The sequence below is a fragment of the Octopus sinensis genome, linkage group LG15 (assembly GCF_006345805.1).
Source record: "Octopus sinensis linkage group LG15, ASM634580v1, whole genome shotgun sequence".
NCBI classification, from domain to species: Eukaryota; Metazoa; Mollusca; class Cephalopoda; order Octopoda; family Octopodidae; genus Octopus; species Octopus sinensis.
The window spans coordinates 26279275-26287938 of record NC_043011.1 but is presented as its reverse complement, the minus strand read 5'-3'; the positions used below and the strand labels follow the sequence as shown (position 1 = coordinate 26287938).

Genomic DNA, 8664 nt, shown 5'->3' with positions numbered 1-8664 from the left:
TGCTAAGGCAATGAGCGAGTTCCTCGTTCGATCTAAGGAAAACATGGAAAAAGCCCTGGCAGATATTTTAAATGAAATCTCCATTATTGGAAGAGAGTGAGGGTTTATGGTATCATATGTATCATCTTTAAAAGAGAAGATGAGTCTTAACCGCAAGCCCAAATTGCATTCGCAGTATTTAGGAAGAATCACAAGGATCGTCAGAGGCATCAGAAGTGATGATATTACCCCTTGATTAGTAGTCACTTTCGAGGTGGTATCAAAAGGTCCCCGGATTAGTTATGTTTAATAAAAAGACAACTTATTTACCTAAGTATTAACATAATCTCCTTCGAAATAGTCACCTTGCGCAGCAGTACAACGGTCCCAATGTCCCAGCGTTCTTCCCACTTTTGGAATCCGGCCTGGAAGTTGTTTTCCGTAAGCGGGTCGAGGACCCTCTGTGGTTCGCTCTGGATCTCGACAACGGTGTTAAAACGGAGACCTTTGAGCTGTATTTTTATCTTGGGGAAGATGTGAAAGTCCACAAGGACTAAATCTGACGAATTTCTTTTGGCGAGAAACTCACGTGTGAGGAGAGGTGGGTGAAGATTCCAGTTCTTCGCGCCCTACATATCCGGTTGCTTTCGCCGAATATCCTCCCTCAAACGCTTCAAAACATTACAGTAGAACTCTCTATTGACGGTCTGGCCCTGGGTAACGAATTCTTGATGCACAATACCACATTTCTTGGGGTGACGCTCGAGACAGGTCTTCCAGATCGCCCATCGTCTTCCAGATCGCCCATCGTCTTCCAGGGACGTTCTTCCGCTTTTGAAGCGCCCGTCCCACTCGAAACATTGCGTGCGACCCCATTGCCCCATCGCCGTAAGCTCGCTGAAGCATGTTCAATGCCTCTGTAGCAGACATCCCAAGTATAACGCAAAATTTTACGTTGGTTCTTTGTTCCTGTCCATGACAAAACTACTTATTACAGCATGCACGTGATCACAAAAACACAAATTTCACAACTTACGAACTAAACACAGCGATGTCACTCGTCACACTGCCTCATGAAGGTCACTGCTAACTCTCACTGCGCACGCAACCGTGTGCTGCCATCTGTTGGCGCGGTACAGAACTAGTCCGGGAACTTTTTGATACCACCTTGTTCGTTCAACAATATAGGCATTTGGTCGGTGCAGACGTAAAATTTAGCGATATTTGATCGAATGGAATAACTTTGGACATATAAATCCCCGTGACTCCCCAAAACCATAAAACAGCACCAGTACTGATTCTGCAGAGGGTACAGAGTGAAAAACCTTAAAGCTCAGCATCGAAGGTAGATGGCACTGTTGCTACTCGTGTGACTATAAAGGCTTTCTATAGAGAAAGCCTACAAGAACGAAAGCCACAACAATAGCAACAAATTATGGAGGTTATCGTGACTCCAAACACAATTTGTGAGTCGGCAAGTATAACTGCTCCCTCCTTGTTGCTTGGAGTAAACCATAAGACACAAGAACGTCTTCTTCCAGCTACAACCGGTGAAGATAAAGATTTACAGAAGCTACAACAGAAGCGAGAACTAAGCAATCTAGAAGTACCTCCACATAGCAGTAGTTTCTAGGATCGCGGCCAGATAGAGGTCGAAAGATATAAGCAAATTATTTTGTGGGGTGGGGGAGACGGGAAAAGACATAGCAGAAAAAAAAATTTAAAGCGCAATAAAAAGCGCAAGAAAGGATACATTTCTTATGACAAGGAGACACACTCTGCTGCTGAAGAAGTAATCACTAATGAGGGAGAGCCTACACCCTATGAGAAGGAGCTATTCTCTTCCCTAAACGAAATGAAACAACCCTTCGGGAAAACAACCCACAAAGATATACTCACATAGAGCAAATATATCACCTAGTTATAGACAAAGTAAAGATCGAGGAAGAATGAGATCATTTTTAAACAGAATACGGACAGACATTTTGTGCAAATTTCGGATAGATATGATGTGTTATGTCAGCTATCTACAGGACATGGGCCGGGTCCTCACTTACCCACTATAACCCAAGAGTGGAGGCGCAATGGCCCAGTGGTCATAGGATCGCGGTTTCGATTCCCAGACCGGGCGTTGTGAGTGTTTATTGAGCGAAAACACCTAAAGCTCCACGAGGCTCCGGCAGGGGATGGTGGCAAACCCTGCTGTACTCTTTCACCACAACTTTCTCTCACTCTTACTTCCTGTTTCTGTTGTACCTGTATTTCAAAGGGCCGGCCTTGTCACTCTCTGTGTCACGCTGAATATCCCCGAGAACTACGTTAAGGGTACACGTGTCTGTGGAGTGCTCAGCCACTTACACGTTAATTTCACGAGCAGGCTGTTCCGTTGATTCGGATCAACCGGAACCCTCATCGTCGTAACCGACGGAGTGCTTCCATCCATAACCCAAGAACTCGTTATAAAAAATTCTGCGATACACAGCGATGAATAAAACAATAAAATAGTAAAGGAGTTGCCGTAATCATAAACGTTGGATACCCTGATCAACACAAATGTATCGACTTTGTCTTTTCAGCCTTTCGGGGTCGATAAAATAAGTACCAGATAGACAACGGGTGTCAATGTAATAGAGTTATCTCCTCCTCCGAACTTGCTGGTGTTGTGCCAAAATTTGAAACCATTATTTTGTCCAGCCCTGTATTTGTATGTATGTATGTCATGATTCAGTTTTATTTCAAGGTTTCTTGCCAATAGAGAAAGGACCGGTTTCTAACCTAGATCCAAGTTTCCTTCATTGAAATTTCAACATCAACAATAGGGGATTTTTGTATGTATGTATGTATGTATGTATGTATGTATGTATGTATGTATGTATGTATGTATGTATGTATGTATGTATGTATGTTTTATGTATGTATTCTCATGCATATAGTTACCGATCTAGACATGCTCATGTGTATGTATGTATGTATGTATGTATGTATGTATGTATGTATGTATGTATGTATGGGTGTACGTGTGTATGTGTATGTATGTATGTATGTATGTGTGTATGTGTATGTATGTATGTACGTACGTATGTGTGTACGTGTGTGTGTGTATATGTATGTATGTGTATGTATGTATGTATGTATGTATGTATGTATGTATGTATGTACCAATCTTGAATTCAAGCATCTGCTTTTTATGATCTTTCAGATGGACACGAGAAGAGGCAATCAATTTTATAACGAACTACACAGAATTTCCAATCCAGCAGGTTGAGATAGAAGTAGATCGATATATTACTTGGCCGGGCCAGGCGTGTACATATAAAATTGGAGAATTGAAAATTAAAGAATTAAGAAGTATAGCTGAGAAAACTTTAGGTGAGTGATGCAACACAGTTGTTACTGGTTGTGAAAAAATGGCTGTTTGGTAATTGTACTGGAAAGATTTCAAATCCACAACCGTTCCTTTTGCTGGGAAGTGGAAGAATCCACTTCCCAGCAAAATATACCTGCAGCAGCAGTTTTATTAATTTTAACACTCAAAACTATATACGTACATTCTACATCAATATAAATGCTTAACGTTATATAATACGATTTTGTATTTATATATATTGAGAAAATTAACTTATCTGATCATGTATATCGGAACATTTTGGTTTCATGCAAGATTCAACTCATAAATAAGTCTGTATTGACATCTCATACTTATTAATTACTAGCAGTATCGCCCGGCGTTGCTCGGGTTTGTAAGGGAAATAACTATATAAGCATTTTTAGAGAGTTGTAGCCAAAAATTAGGAAACAAATGCATTAAAAATGGAAAAAAAATTATGGTAATTTTTTTTTTAATCGTTGACTCATCGTAGACATTTTTAGAGAGTTACTTCCCTTATATAATAGCGAAAAATGCATTAAAATGGGAAAAAATTATGGTAATTTTTTTTTTAATCGTAGACTCATCGTAGACTCGCGCTAATACCCAGAAGGGCTCGATATGAATCACGACTATAAGATACCCGGTTTTGGTTAAACTGCACCGCAAAATGTGGGAGTAGTTAGGAATCTAAATCGTAGGAGACAGACACACAACCTCTCTTTTATATATAAAGATATTCACACCTCGTGGAAATATTTACTGATTGCGTATTTGTATTCGTAATTTAATTTCTATGTGAACTGATAGTAGATTCTGCTTGATTCCTCTGAATCCAGTTTTCTACTTTATTTGTGCGCTCACACAAACACACACACAAGAAGAGGAATCCGGATGAGGAGATATGGAGATAATGGTGCAAATAAACAAATAAAACCGCCTGGGCTCGATATACAGACAGATATACATGATATATGAAATGTATATAGATATATACATGTAAATGTATATATGTATATATTGTATATCTAGCACTAGCGGTTCCATTTGTTTATTTGCATCATTATCTCCATATCTGCTCACTTGGATTCCTCTTATAGCCACTGTTTACCCTACGGACTTGGTCCTTGGTGAAGATTTCGATGTATGTATGTATGTATGTATGTATGATACAAAATTCATTTGTTTTATTTATTTTCTTTTTTTTTTAACACAGGTAATTTATTTAATATCAAAGACTTCCACCATCAAATTTTAAAAAACGGTCGAATATCGCTGGCTTTATTGGAAGAAGTCATCTTAGAATGGATCGACAAAGTGAAGCAATCTGCAGCCGATCATTCAGGTGGCGCCACTGTAAAGTGGTTGAGCAGACGATCATCTTTCACTGTAATGTCCACCATCTTCACAAGTGTTTTACTGACGTCATATTCACACATTTACCTTCCACTGAACATTCTTTGACGAAACTGAAGAAATATCAAAACTAAAATACCATTTCGCATTGAAATATTATTCTATTTATTTAATAAATCTTTAATGAATTATCACCACTCACCCACAAAGTGTGTTTGTTTATTATTATTGTTATTATTTTCTTTCTCTGGTCACGCAAAATCATATTCAGATAAGTAAAGAAATATAAAAAAAAAAGGTAAAGAAATACATATACAGATACACTGACGAATACGCACATAGATTCATATATGTACATTCAGGTATGTGTGTGTGTGTGTGTGTGTGTGTGTGTGTGGTGTGTGTGTGTGTGTGTGTGTGTGTGTCTGTCTGTGTTTGTGTGTGTGTGTTTCAAAGCTGTTGTCCATAGATATCCTCTTTTTCTTTGATTTTCAAAGAGGTATTTATATCTGTCGGGCAGCTGACCTCTTTGATGGTACATGCCTTTGCCCCTCTGTCCCAAACAACAATATCCTGTCTGTTATATTTACATTTTTTCAGAAGTTTTGATGGGAATATTCCACCAGTATTCCTTGAGTTGGTGTTTATGAACGTATTCCATAACAGAGGGGTTTTCTAAGTTTATTTCAGGACAGTCTTTTTTGCGGACGGCATTGTAAATTGTCTTAGCAACAACATTGTGCAGCATAGAGGTAGTACCGTGACGACATTTTAGGACAGCAGCTAATTACATGCGTGATGTCTTCCACAGAAACATGACATAGATTACACATGCGGTTGCACCTTGGGATTACAAGAGCGTCACTGTCTCTCTTGTTCACCAGGTACTTTGTGGCAATCTGTTCCTGGATTGCAGACGCTTGGCCCTCAAAGTGTGATGTGATGTAGTCGTCTTGTGTCCAAGAGAGGCTGCGCTTCGTGCTAATTCTGCTGTCTTCTACAAGCTTCCGGTCAACATACCCATGCATAATTTTTTTTGTATACTGAATGGTTTCCATCCAGGTCTTCTTTGAGGTATGTATGTCTGTATGTATGTATGTATGTATGTATGTATGTATGTATGTATGTATGTATGTATGTATGTATGTATGTATGTATGCATGTATGTATGTGTAAAGAAAGAGCACAAATTAGTTAAAGCTCAATACAGCTGTTTTAGACACGGTTTTTGTGGGGTGGGTTAGGTGGAGGTTATGAATAAACTAATTACATTATGAAGAAAACCTGTTTTCTTCAGGTGAATTACAAACTTAACATTTGATTTTAAAAAATACCAAGATATGGAATGTGTGTTGACCCTTTATATATTCTCTTATTCTTTTGCTTGTTTCAGTCATTTGACTGCGGCCGTGCTGGAGCACCGCCTTGAAGGGTTTTAGTCGAACAAATCGACCCCAAGACTTCTTTTTTTAACCTTGGTACTTTTTCTATCGGGTTATTTTATCAAACTGCTAGGTTACGGAGACGTAAACACACCAACACTAGTTGTCAAGCGGTGAAGTGGGGACAAACACTGACACACACACACACACACACACACACACACACACACACACACACACACATACACACACACACACACACACACATCTACATACGACGGACGTCTACCAAATACACTCACAAGTATTTGGTCGGCCCGAGGCTAAAATAAAAGACACTTGCCCAAGGTGCCACTTAGTGAGACTGAACCCGGAACCATATATATATATATATATATATAATATATATATATATATATATATATGCATATATATATATATATATATATATATATATATATATATATATATATATATAATATGCATATAATATATATATATATACATATATGTATGTGTGTGTGAGAGATGGACTCTCACTTTGAAGACGACATATGAACGTTCACCTTTTTTGCCAAACGATCCGCACAAATGATTTGTTTATAGTGTTCGTGCCGCACATTGGCTCATTCTCTTCATTAAATCGACGTTGTCTGAACAGGTGAAATGTGTGCCACGCGTCAGGTGTCGAAGTGATCGCTGAGCGACGCGAGATGAAGTGTGATTGGCTCAAAAACACAACGCACCACCAGTTCCAGTGTGTGTGTGTGTGTATGATTCACTGATAGAACAGACAGCTGCAACACCTAGAAATTCTTATTATTCTTATTGTGTATTCTTGTGCCTATAGCTGTCTGTGTTGCCGCCATCATTCACCAATATCTATAAAGCTGAAATGCGAAAAAGTTGTTTGATTTCTTGGTCATTTGTCTCATTTTGGGATGGGAATGGTTCCGGATTGGCGCCAAATTTTACACTGGGGGTTAAAATGGGGTGGGCAATGGTTTGAGGAGGGTTGCAAGTCGCTCGGGACTACCGTTTGGCTGTCATGGTGAGGAATATGGGGAAGGCAAAGAAGACGAACAAAAGAAGAAAGGGAAAAGGAGACAACACCCACAAAACAACACCACCACCAAAACCCGAGAGAAGCAAGGGTCAAAATAGCTGGTCTTTTATTAATAATGTCGTAAAAAAATCCTTTATTGTCACGTGACAGATTCCGTAAAGCGACGTCCGACTTTATGTCTTCTTGATTAGAAGAGTAGAAACGGATGGTATGCCATCCGTCTGTCCATCAAATCTATGATTTGGCTGAAGAACGATCTTCTACGTCTGTCCCTCTAATTTCAATTCGAGGATGTAAGGAAGATAGAAATGAACATTCAATGAAGTGCTGAAAAGTTCCTGGCTTTGGGTAAAAGAAAATACAGGAGAATCAGTTAATTATGATTTTATTCAAAATATTCCCCTCTCAGATTCACACACTTATTACAGTGGTCCTTCAGTTTTTCTTAGCCCTGTAAAAGATCTTGGAAGGTTGGGCCTCCAACCAGGCCATTCTCGATACCCTTAAAGTAAGGAACTTTTCAGCATCCCCTCGTATATTGTTTTGGTAGGAAGATATTATCAATCTTAATCACAAAGGCAAAATGATATAGCAAAAGGTCTTGAGGTTCTAAAAACATAAGGAATTAGTCCTAAATGATTGTTTGAAATAATGAAGAGATGATTAATGAAAATCCTCCTATATGGTCGATGGAAGCACTCCGTCGGTTACGACGACGAGGGTTCCGGTTGATCCGAATCAACGGAACAGCCTGCTCGTGAAATTAACGTGTAAGTGGCTGAGCACTCTACAGACACGTGTACCCTTAACGTAGTTCTCGGGGATATTCAGCGTGAGACAGAAAGTGACAAGGCCGGCCCTTTGAAATACAGGTACAACAGAAACAGGAAGTAAGAGTGAGAGAAAGTTGTGGTGAAAGAGTACAGCAGGGATCACCACTATCCCTGCCGGAGCCTCGTGGAGCTTTTAGGTGTTTTCGCTCAATAAACACTCACAATGCCCGGTCTGGGAATCGAAACCACGATCCTATGACCGCGAGTCCGCTGCCCTAACCACTGGGCCATTGCGCCTCCACCCTCCTATATAAGTACTAAAAGATCAGGTAATTTGTATATTGATAATTTGTTTAGGGATTGATGAAGAAGAGTTAAGAAATGATAGGAAAATTCAATTGATACAAAAACAAAACGAGGTATCAGTACACAATAAGAAAGATTTTATATAAAGAGACAAAGTTCGTTCCTGCTTCTTTTCTGCTCTCTCTCTCCTCTCTCTCTCTCTCTCTCTCTCTCTCTCTCTCTCTCTCTCTCTCTCTCTTCTCTCTCTCTCTCTCTCTCTCTCCCCTTCTCTCTCTCTCGTACACACAGGCAAGCATACACACACACACATCCTATAAAGAAGGTCATCCAGTTAATTGACAAATTACCAGTCGCTAACTTATAACGACCTCTGACCACAGACGTTCTGTAAGGTCATCACTCTTTCTATTCTCCATATGTAATTTCCTCTCGGTT

At 39.5% G+C, this 8664-nt stretch overlaps 1 long non-coding RNA gene across 1 annotated transcript; it reads left to right on the top strand.

The window, feature by feature from the left end:
- The first annotated feature begins 3120 nt into the window (after positions 1-3120).
- LOC115220005 lies at positions 3121-4911 on the top strand. The gene is made up of 2 exons (XR_003882404.2): positions 3121-3348; positions 4563-4911. It is a non-coding gene; the product is annotated as an uncharacterized LOC115220005 (long non-coding RNA).
- Positions 4912-8664: the final 3753 nt, after the last annotated feature.